Source organism: Nanorana parkeri, unplaced genomic scaffold (genome assembly GCF_000935625.1).
Source record: "Nanorana parkeri isolate BGI_ZX_2015 unplaced genomic scaffold, ASM93562v1 scaffold1009, whole genome shotgun sequence".
Lineage (NCBI taxonomy): Eukaryota > Metazoa > Chordata > Amphibia > Anura > Dicroglossidae > Nanorana > Nanorana parkeri.
Window position 1 is genome coordinate 70,626 of NW_017307277.1, and position 12,577 is coordinate 83,202.

The window sequence follows — 12,577 nt, forward strand, 5'->3', positions numbered from 1 at the left end:
GGATAAAGCGCGGAGAGATGGATATGAGAGACGCCGCCACAAAGCAGCGGATTCATAAAATTAAACTTGCTGCCGGGAAACGGCTTCCGTGGATCACCATAAATCTATTCAGCTGATCCAGTCCCGGAACGCAGATTTCCCCCTAATCCATATATGAGAACTGATCAGCTGACGCGCTGCTCTATATCTCTGACCAATCACCACACTGCAATAAAACTCATCCACTCTTTATATCCAAAACATTGATGATGGAGACACTCGGCAAACATTTACAGGAGAAATGGCAGCAGAGACTCCAGAACCATCGACTGCAGAGACTCCACAACCAGCAACAGCAGAGACTCCAGAACCAGCAACAGCAGAGACTCCCAGCAGAGACTCCACAACCAGCAACAGCAGAGACTCCAGAACCAGCAACAGCAGAGACTCCAGAACCAGCAACAGCAGAGACTCCAAAACCAGCAACCATCAACAGCAGAGACTCCAGAACCAGCAACAGCAGAGACTCCAGAACCAGCTACCATCAACAGCAGAGATTCCAGAACCAGAAACCATCAACAGCAGAGATTCCAGAACCAGCAACCATCAACAGCAGAGATTCCAGAACCAGAAACCATCAACAGCAGAGACTCCAGAACCAGCAACAGCAGAGACTCCAGAACCAGCACTCATCGACAGCAGAGACTCCAGAACCAGCAACAGCAGAGACTCCAGAACCAGCAACCATCGACAGCAGAGACTCCAGAACCATCGACAGCAGAGACTCCAGAACCAGCAACAGCAGAGACTCCAGAACCAGCAACCATCGACAGCAGAGACTCCAGAACCATCGACAGCAGAGACTCCACAACCAGCAACAGCAGAGACTCCAGAACCAGCAACAGCAGAGACTCCAGAACCAGCAACCATCAACAGCAGAGACTCCAGAACCAGCAACAGCAGAGACTCCAGAACCATCAACAGCAGAGACTCCAGAACCAGAAACCATCAACAGCAGAGACTCCAGAACCAGCAACAGCAGAGACTCCAGAACCAGCAACCATCAACAGCAGAGACTCCAGAACCAGCAACAGCAGAGACTCCAGAACCAGCAACCATCGACAGCAGAGACTCCACCAGCAACCATCGACTGCAGAGACTCCACCAGCAACCATCAACAGCAGAGACTCCAGAACCAGCAACAGCAGAGACTCCAGAACCAGCAACAGCAGAGACTCCAGAACCAGCAACCATCGACAGCAGGAGGACAACCACTGCACACCGTCCACATCTCCGGAGGACAACCACTGCACACCGTCCATATCTCCGGAGGACAACCACTGCACACCGTCCATATCTCCAGAGGACAACCACTGCACACCGTCCATATCTCCGGAGGACAACCACTGCACACCGTCCATATCTCCGGAGGACAACCACTGCACACCGTCCATATCTCCGGAGGACAACCACTGCACACCGTCCACATCTCCGGAGGACAACCACTGCGCTGCAGCATCAACTAACCAATGATGGGTCAAAGACGCGGCTACATGTAAGCTGTGCTGGAAGAAATACTAGTTGCCTGGCTGCCGGAATGGTTCTTCTTCCATTACTACTCTTTATAATTATCCAGCAAGTGAAGTCAGAACGCTTTTCTTCATCATTGTGCGCGCCGAGGAGCTCCGCCATGTGACTGGTGAGAATAGACTTTCCAGAAGTTCTGTTGTTGTGTTAATTATCTGCTGAACAGCTGGACGGCGGATAAAGTCACAACGCGGGAGAGAGGCGGCCAATTATAGTCTGATATCATCGCCAGATCCTCCGCCAGGCCTCCCGAGGGGGACTCATTACAGAGAACGCTGGGAGAGAGGGCAGAGACCACCAGGTTCATTGTACCCTCTGCAGACAGGAGCGGGGCCCTCTGCAGACAGGAGCGGGGCCCTCTGCAGACAGGGGCGGGACCCTCTGCAGACAGGAGCGGGACCCTCTGCAGACAGGAGCGGGGCCCTCTGCAGACAGGAGCGGGGCCCTCTGCAGACAGGAGCGGGGCCCTCTGCAGACAGGAGCGGGGCCCTCTGCAGACAGGAGCGGGGCCCTCTGCAGACAGGAGCGGGGCCCTCTGCAGACAGGAACCGGATCCTATAAAGAAAGGAGTGGGACCCTCTGCAGACACAGACAGGAGTGGGATCCCCTGCAAACATGAACGGGCCCCTATAATGTCCGAAATGGGACTCTCTGCAGTCAGGAGCGGCACTATCAACAGACATGAATGAGACCCTCCATGTGAGGAGTGGGACCCTCTATGAGGAGTGGGACCCTCTATGAGGAGTGGGACCCTCTATGAGGAGTGGGACCTTCTATGAGGAGTGGGACCCTGTCGACCCTGTATGAGGAGTGGGACCCTCTATGAGGAGTGGGACCCTCTATGAGGAGTGGGACCCTCTATGAGGAGTGGGACCTTCTATGAGGAGTGGGACCCTCTATGAGGAATGGGATCCTCTATGAGGAATGGGACATTGGGGGATGGGATGGTGGTGGTGGGGTATGGGATGGTGGTGGTGGGGGATGGGTTGGTGGTGGTGGGGTATGGGATGGTGGTGGGGTATGGGATGGTGGTGGGGTATGGGATGGTGGTGGTGGGGTATGGGCCCAGCCCCAAATGCTACCACTATAGGTGGAGCGCACCAACCGCCCCAGAGCTTCCTCCGGTCACGTGCCTCCACCTCCTCCGCATGTAATGATGTCACCCTACGTAGACTCCACCCAATGCGTTTCATCACTTGGACATCTTTAGGAGCCTCCAGGTGAAGGCGGAGTTTTGGAGGGCTCATTGGCAGCCATAAGATCTGCCACCATAGTTCCCGGATCTGCACCATCTCACCGTGTGGGCAGGCAGGACGTACCACCAACACACCAATCAATGCATATCTAGTACAGGAAAGACACGCGTGTCAGGAGCAATTCCCATTAAACCCAAAATACAACCATCGCCCGGGAATTCCATCACATCGGCCGGACCACCAACAATGATGAAAGGAGGGAACGTTCACCCGGCGGCATACCTCATCCCACCGGGTGATCGCCCCCTCCTCTCTCCTGGCATTGTCGGGCGTACCTGCAATGGTGACACCCGGGTGTGGGCCGCACCCCCCTTGTGACACCACTGGGTACTTGATAACGAAAAACCGCTATCGGTGCATCCCTAATATATTTTGTTTACCAGACAATTGTATGTAATGTAATAGCAAGTATTGGCCACTAGCTGGGGCCGAGGAGCACAGGAAATAAATGTGCTCCTGAGCTCCATCTACTGGCCCAATACAGTATCACATGACATACATTCAACCTGAAAAATAATCGTCTAACTACATTTGTTTTTTGTGTTTATTCGCGCAGAACGAACGTTGAGAAAGATTCACGGGGAGAACGGCTCGGTGAATGGGTTATAAACAGGCCCCCCGGGTGTCGCCATGGTATTTGCTGACACTGTTGGCGGGTAGGTCATAGTTGGAGCATTCGGAATTAAATTTGAGTATTTTTATCCCCAGTGATTGGCCAACGCGTCTCCGATGCTGCTGGTGATCGCCGTACCCTGATTGATGATGATGACCACCCAACCTGAGAATCTCTGACCGCCGGTCTGACTCCTTGCTGGGTGACCTCAGTGCTGCGGAAGAATACTCCCAGGAGGCACCTGCACAGAGGAGTCTCAGTTTTGGAGCTCCCCTTTAGGCCCCGTTCACACTGAGCGATTTATCGCGCGATATCGCTCTCCAATGCATGGCAATGGGGCTCTGTCCGTCGCTGTCGCGGGTCGCGCGTCGCGGGTCGCGCGTCGCTACAGCAGGACCCTTTTTGGAGCGGATTTTGCCGCGATTCTAGCTTGCTCACTGCAACCATTTGCGCGATTTGCGAATCGCTCAGTGTGAATGGGGCCTAAAAGGTACGCCTGTGTGCAAAGGCCCCAATGAAGGGCACCAATCCTTGTTCTATGTGTCGCATGCTGACTCATTTAACCTGTCGCTGTCCCAGAGTCAGAGGACGGCAGCTTCCACCATACACGTATCACACAGGTGTTTATCTATGTACGGCTGATGTTTGCCCCCCCCCCGTGGGGATGTCACATGTCCTGAGAAGTCCCCCCGCACCGCACACACACCGCGCCGGTTACGTCCCTTCAGAGTAATGAGGAGGAGGATTCATATACACGGCACTCGGCGCGGACTGTAATGAAGGTGACGGACGAGCACAATGGAGGAAGGAGACCAATTAAAATGTCTGGTCACCATGGCGACTAAAAAAAACCTCCATGGCGACCGTGTCATCGAAAGCTATTGCTGGTGGGGAGCCGCTGAGTGCAGGATGGAAGAACAGATACCGAGAATGACACCCGGCACACAGGACGAGGGAAGTGGTACTGTGCAAAGTCCATAGATGATAATAAAGATTTCTCTGCACAGACACAGAATACGTGAAGATGGCGGCCGCTCTTTTGGCGTAGTCACGGCGGTGATTTGCGGCGCTGGTATGAGAATTGGCGCTCTGGTTACAATGACGCGATCTGGTATAATATCCGGAGAATTTATGGATACATTGTTACCGGAAACTGGAAATGCGTTTCCTGGAATAAAACTCGGGAGACGGCCGGAGATGATTTATTCCGGAATTCTGGGAGAACGCGCCGTCCTCATCCCGCGGCGATCTCACCGGACGCGCCGCGCGGCGCCATCAATCTCAGACGTGATTAATGTCATTAACGTGCGTTGCTGCGAGCTCATTAAGGAGGATTCCCGGCCGGCTTCCTAATGAGGACACATATACAGAGAACATACATCACCGCCGGCCCACTCAGCAATCACAGACCCCACCCACAATCACAGACTCCACCCACAACAACCCCACATAATCACAGACTCCACCCACAACGACCCCACATAATCACAGACTCCACCCACAAGGACCACATAACAATCACAGACTCCGCCTACAATGACCACACAACCATCACACTCTAGACACGTCAAGGTACAAAGATTTGTTTTCTATCGATGATGATTTATTATTCGGATGAAGTTTATTTCGCTAAATGTGAAAATCAAAGAAAAAAAACAAAAAACAAAAAGCATGGCGTCCCCCCAAAGTGTGTGACATCACACCATAAAGTGCCCCTGATGATGTCATCCTGTCTGTGTGTGACATCACACCATAAAGTGCCCCTGATGATGTCATCCTGTCTGTGTGTGACATCACACCATAAAGTGCCCCTGATGATGTCATCACGTCTCTATCGCCAAGTTCCATTTTCTGCTCACTGCAGCTTCCATCGAGTGCTGACTGTGTGCACCTGCACGATCCGGGCCAGGAATATGCCGACGCCGCTCATACCCGACAGTGTGCCGGGTGTCATTCTCGGTATGTGCAATGCACAGTAGCACTCCTCTTGTCCTGTGTGCAGGGTGTCATTCTCGGTATATACAATGCACAGTAGCACTTCTCTTGTCCTGTGCGCCGGGTGTCATTCTCGGTATGTACAATGCACAGTAGCACTCCTCTTGTCCTGTGTGCCGGGTGTCATTCTCGGTATGTGCAATGCACAGTAGCACTCCTCTTGTCCTGTGTGCCGGGTGTCATTCTCGGTATGTGCAATGCACAGTAGCACTCCTCTTGTCCTGTGTGCCGGGTGTCATTCTCGGTATGTGCAATGCACAGTAGCACTCCTCTTGTCCTGTGTGCCGGGTGTCATTCTCGGTATGTGCAATGCACAGTAGCACTCCTCTTGTCCTGTGTGCCGGGTGTCATTCTCGGTATGTGCAATGCACAGTAGCACTCCTCTTGTCCTGTGTGCCGGGTGTCATTCTCGGTATGTGCAATGCACAGTAGCACTCCTCTTGTCCTGTGTGCCGGGTGTCATTCTCGGTATGTGCAATGCACAGTAGCACTCCTCTTGTCCTGTGTGCCGGGTGTCATTCTCGGTATGTGCAATGCACAGTAGCACTCCTCTTGTCCTGTGTGCCGGGTGTCATTCTCGGTATGTGCAATGCACAGTAGCACTCCTCTTGTCCTGTGTGCCGGGTGTCATTCTCGGTATGTGCAATGCACAGTAGCACTCCTCTTGTCCTGTGTGCCGGGTGTCATTCTCGGTATGTGCAATGCACAGTAGCACTCCTCTTGTCCTGTGTGCCGGGTGTCATTCTCGGTATGTGCAATGCACAGTAGCACTCCTCTTGTCCTGTGTGCCGGGTGTCATTCTCGGTATGTGCAATGCACAGTAGCACTCCTCTTGTCCTGTGTGCCGGGTGTCATTCTCGGTATGTGCAATGCACAGTAGCACTCCTCTTGTCCTGTGTGCCGGGTGTCATTCTCGGTATGTGCAATGCACAGTAGCACTCCTCTTGTCCTGTGTGCCGGGTGTCATTCTCGGTATGTGCAATGCACAGTAGCACTCCTCTTGTCCTGTGTGCCGGGTGTCATTCTCGGTATGTGCAATGCACAGTAGCACTCCTCTTGTCCTGTGTGCCGGGTGTCATTCTCGGTATGTGCAATGCACAGTAGCACTCCTCTTGTCCTGTGTGCCGGGTGTCATTCTCGGTATGTGCAATGCACAGTAGCACTCCTCTTGTCCTGTGTGCCGGGTGTCATTCTCGGTATGTGCAATGCACAGTAGCACTCCTCTTGTCCTGTGTGCCGGGTGTCATTCTCGGTATGTGCAATGCACAGTAGCACTCCTCTTGTCCTGTGTGCCGGGTGTCATTCTCGGTATGTGCAATGCACAGTAGCACTCCTCTTGTCCTGTGTGCCGGGTGTCATTCTCGGTATGTGCAATGCACAGTAGCACTCCTCTTGTCCTGTGTGCCGGGTGTCATTCTCGGTATGTGCAATGCACAGTAGCACTCCTCTTGTCCTGTGTGCCGGGTGTCATTCTCGGTATGTGCAATGCACAGTAGCACTCCTCTTGTCCTGTGTGCCGGGTGTCATTCTCGGTATGTGCAATGCACAGTAGCACTCCTCTTGTCCTGTGTGCCGGGTGTCATTCTCGGTATGTGCAATGCACAGTAGCACTCCTCTTGTCCTGTGTGCCGGGTGTCATTCTCGGTATGTGCAATGCACAGTAGCACTCCTCTTGTCCTGTGTGCCGGGTGTCATTCTCGGTATGTGCAATGCACAGTAGCACTCCTCTTGTCCTGTGCGCCGGGTGTCATTCTCGGTATATACAATGCACAGTAGCACTCCTCTGCTCGGGAAGTTGGATGTATCGGCGCAGGTCGCGGTTGCTCGCGGTTACATTGTTTCGGATCTCATTACTGGACGCTGAGAATGGCGGTCGATACTTTTCTTCTCATGAAATTCGCTCTCAGAAATATCGCCGCCGCACTCCAACAAATGTGAAATGTTCATCTGACAGAAATAACCGCCGCGGCAGACGACTCCGCGCCACGAAAACGTCCTGAACGCGGCTCGCCGTCCCTGGAAACCGCCACTTTCTGGTGGCGTCGGGCTCGTCGTCTCCGCCGATTATTTCTGTTTTCTTATTTGGAATTAGCAGAAAATATTCATTGATTGCCGGAACCTGAGAGCCGAGGAGACAATTATGTGCGGAGCAGTGATGTGCGGAGCAGTGATGTGCGGAGCAGTGATGTGCGGAGCAGAGATGTGCGGAGCAGTGATGTGCGGTGCAGAGATGTGCGGAGCAGTGATGTGAGGGGCAGCCATGTGCGGGGCAGTGATGTGCGGAGCAGTGATGTGCGGAGCAGTGATGTGCGGAGCAGAGATGAGCAGAGATGTGCGGAGCAGTGATGTGCGGAGCAGTGATGTGCGGAGCAGTGATGTGCGGAGCAGAGATGTGCGGAGCAGTGATGTGCGGAGCAGTGATGTGCGGAGCAGAGATGTGCGGAGCAGTGATGTGCGGAGCAGTGATGTGCGGAGCAGTGATGTGCGCAGCAGTGATGTGCGGAGCAGAGATGTGCGGATCATCAATGTGCGGAGCAGAGATGTGCGGAGCAGTGATGTGCGGAGCAGAGATGTGCGGAGCAGAGATGTGCGGAGCAGTGATGTGCGGAGCAGTGATGTGCGGAGGTGACGAGGACGTTCCGCACCTGACATTGTCCCCGGAAAACACAGAAAACAAATCACAAGAAACGTTTGTTACATTCCTCCGCAGATGGTGGGATTGTGTTACCCGTCATCGCAAACTGCGCAATTCTGCAACAACAATTCATTTCAGATTAATGGGACTAAATCAGCGGACAATACCAGAATGAGATCAGAGATGACCCCGGGGGCCCAATGAGGAGATCAGAGGTGACCCCGGGGACCAATGAGGAGATCAGAGGCATTAAGATCAGAGATGACCCCGGGGGCCCAATGAGATCAGAGGTGACCCCGGGGACCAATGAGGAGATCAGAGGCATTAAGATCAGAGATGACCCCGGGGCCCAATGAGGAGATCAGAGGTGACCCCGGGGCCCAATGAGGTGATCAGAGGTGACCCCGGGGCCCAATGAGGAGATCAGAGGAATGAGATCACAGATGACCCCGGGGCCCAAAGAGATCACAAAATTGTAAATGTTTGAATCTCCTTTTTTATTGATATGAGTGACAGGATGTTGCCCCGATGATGATGATGATGATTTATGGATGATGATGATGATGATGAAGGATGATGATGATGGAAGTAACTAGAAGCTTTTCTCTGGGAATACAGTCACACACATGTGGAAGAATGATAAAACCCGACACTCCTCCTCATCATGTCCACTGAATCCGGGAAGAACCATGAGAAGATTCCCAGGTCAGTTCTGATGAGGAAGAGATTCATCTCGACTCAAAGATTCCAACAGAAGGCCTCTGAGGATTCTGGGCGTGGTTTAGAAGGTCGGCTCATTTGCATATTAGAAGCCCTCCCAGCCTCAGAGACGGGGCAGTGGGTCGTATTTGCGTTGTGAAGAGTTCTGACTTTAGAGAACATTGAAGAGGTTTTCTCACACATCCTCCCCATCCAATGAGCAGGCCGGGCGTTCCACGAGGACAACTTCCAATCATCTCCTTTGTAATTTACGGTCTCTGCCATATCGGGAATAAAAGCCGCTGACCCGGAACGCCCCCATTACATGGCAAGATGCCGTATAATAAATATCTCGACGTTTCCCGCGCCGCAGAGCCAGGCGAGGAGTCCTCTCATTCGCTTCACATTCACATGACCTGTGCACGTGGCGCCATCTCTACTACCAAAAGCCTTCAATCATCAGCCCGGACCGGTGCTCTGCAACGCTGGCATTTTCCCGAGGGTTTGGGACGCCTGATGGCGCTAACATGCGGCAGAGCTTTGTAATACTGGAAATACGGAACACCCCCACCAGTCCGCATCAATCATGCCGCGGCTGCTCCGCACGTTAACCCCGTGCTGGGAGCAGAGCTCCAATCAGGGCGAGCAGGGGCCCCCAAACTCCGGGAGATGGAAGACGTGACGCATTATTTCTGACACACACACACAACATAGTCCCGGACTCCAAGATTGTACGCACATCAGTCCGCATGGAACGCATTCCGCAAACTATATGGAGGGAAATGATAATCCTCCATTGGAGGTGTACAAAGCATGCTACAGGATCGGAAGAGTTATCAGAGAAAAAAAAGAATATCCATTCTGCTACAGGGAGTAAGGGACGCAGTGGGCGGGCTCTTGGGCGGAGTTATGCAAATATTTAAAATGCTCTGATGGGTGTCAGTCTGGAGGAGAGGGCGTTCTGAAACAGGCTGTATTTGCATGCAGACCAACCAAAATGGTCCAACATTCCCATAGACCAGGGGACCTCAAACTTTTTAAACATGGGGCCAGTTCACTGTCCCTCAGACATTGCTGGGGGCCGGATCATAGTTTGAAAAACAGGGAGGGGGGGGCGTGGCTGTGGTACCACCACGCCCCTCCCTCCCAGTACAAAAGTTTTTTTTTACATTATGTTAGGAAACATTTATCATCGCCCAATTTTTTGGTAAAATATAAAAGACGGGGGTCACGTCGGGTAAATAGACACCAAACATGTCAAGCTTACGAATTGCACGCACTGGCGGAATCGCAAAAAATCACCATATACAAAATTGGCCCTAGGCGACGCTTTAAAAGCTTTTACCGCTCATCAGTTTGGTGTTATCGGTGATTGACGGGCCCTAAAATGATTGCTCTCACTGCGACCTTCACGGCGATATGTAACATGTGCGGCATAATGGGCGCCATCGTCGTTGTCGCAGGTATGCGCACCTGACGCATGTTTGCGTGCGTGTATGTAGGGGTGGGGACTTTTTTAAAAAAAATAGTTTTTTTAGTTCTTTTTTATGTGTAACTTTAAAAAAAAAATTTTGGCATTTTTTTTTCACCTAACTTTATTGCTATCACATAGTGGGCTAAGAAACCCCCCCCCCCTATGTGATAGCTAAAGATGTGACAGGTCCTCTTTAATGGATTGATAGTAGATATCTGTGCAGTGGTGTCTGCAGACCATTAGCCGTGTGACATCACGCCGCTCGCTCTGACATCATCACTCCGTGGAGAAAGCTGCCTCACATTATACAGAGAACGGGCCGAGTTTTAATTAACCTCAATAACCCGGGAGGATAAAAGGATTTCTCCAGCAACGCAGATCAGAAGAAATTAATTAGACGTTGCGGAGTCATGTGACCTCCGTGTTCCAGAGCGCCTCATTGTGTAACGAGGGACACGGTTATTAACACTGTTATTATTTATTGCTCATCCCGCCTGGTTCTCTCCATTGCTGGCAGCCGCGATCACCGACTCGCAGGAACGAAGGAGGCCAAAAATACATTACAAAATGGCCGATTCCTGCCGCAGAGATCAGAAATGTCGCAGGAAGCTGAAGGATGAGGATGAATATAGAGGGATCAGGACCTCCTTCCTCCTGCTGGGGACCCCCCTAGTGATAGATCTATATAGAGGGATCAGGACCTCCTTCCTCCTGCTGGAGATCCCTCTAGTGATAACTACAGATTGACAGAAAGAGTGGTTAATGCATGGAGGAGACTTCCAGCAGAGGTAGGGAGTGAGACAACAGTAAGTGCATGTAATGCTTGGGACAAACATAGATCTATTCATCAAAAAGGGTGACAACGAGGGGGGAAGACTTGATGGACTACTTGGTCCTTTGCCGCCATCACTCTTCAATTGTTCTCTGAACACAACAAGGAGAACGAAAAGTCTCCATTGGCACATAGTAAATGTTGAGACCATATGGCCTATCATTGCAGATATAAGTTGGTGGATCCTATAGCACTGGCATGAAGGTGTGCGTGTGTATGGGGTGCCGGTGTGCCCCCGAGTGTCGCTGGATTACTAGAGGATGGCAATACCAGCTCTATGGACCCGGAACAAGCATGGAGCCATTGAAGTCAGCTGACAATGAGCTCTGTTTATTTTTGGTCTCCGTGTATCTGACCCGGCACTCCGCAGCACTTGCAGCTTCATTTACCAATTAAGGAGTAAATGTCACACAAGACGATCTGCTGTCACCGGCAAGGAGGCGGACCGACTTATTCTGCACAACATTCTGAGACCTACACAAGAGATTTTTTTTTTATATTAATTTCTAATTTTAGCATCGATTCATTTATTGTTTCTTTTGAAGTGCAAAAAATAAATAAAATGTTTCCGTTTTCTCAGTAAATATTCTTAACGTGATAGTCCAATTTATAACAATTATTTGTGTGATTGCAGAAGTGACAGCAGGGAGAGTTTGCTGTCGACCCAGCCCACCAATACACAAATACAAAGCACGGGTCACCACTGACTCTGGACTCTTACTACAAATACAGAAATGCTTCACAGACTAAGCACTGGGAGGGTGGACAGGTCCTCGCACTCCATCCAGCACTGGGAGGGTGGACAGGTCCTCGCACTCCATCCAGCACTGGGAGGGTGGACAGGTCCTCGCACTCCATCCAGCACTGGGAGGGTGGACAGGTCCTCGCACTCCATCCAGCACTGGGAGGGTGGACAGGTCCTCGCACTCCATCCAGCACTGGGAGGGTGGACAGGTCCTCGCACTCCATCCAGCACTGGGAGGGTGGACAGGTCTTGACTCTTCATAGATCAGGTGGAAATGTACATTTTGTTATAAGCAGTCGGTGGTGTAATGATCCATCCTGTCCCTGCTCCGTCCTCCTGTTGGCTCTCTCACGGTAAACTCGCTTCTTTTATCTGTTTATTTCACCTCAAATTGATTTTCTTCTTGTCCAGATCACTTCAAATTATCACCTTCTCCGTGCCGCTGATGGATTTTTTATTTAAGATTTCCCGAGGGGCTTTTACCACTTTATGAATCTTTTCTGTGTGCTGACTGCGCAGTCAGCGTTTTCACTGGGTATCAAACGCACAAAACTGCGAGCAGCCCCTCTATACCGTGTACTGTGCTGTGGTGCAGCTGCTAGTTTCAGGCCAGACCAGGTCATTTGAACCATCGTCGCTACAACGCTGGAGCCGATTGACCGTTGCATTACATTCCCATTCCGCTTGTTGATATTAACATGTTCCTGCAACTTCAACCCAAAGCTCCAGTGTATACAATTGCCATGGTTGACAGGACCCCCC

The 12,577-nt window shown here is 51.7% G+C and overlaps 1 protein-coding gene across 3 annotated transcripts in view; it reads right to left on the minus strand.

Moving 5' to 3' along the window:
• The window catches only part of LOC108795811 (opioid-binding protein/cell adhesion molecule homolog), a 143,697-nt gene that overhangs the window by 55,705 nt on the left and 75,415 nt on the right, over positions 1–12,577 (minus strand). The gene's annotated exons all lie outside the window — the stretch shown is intronic.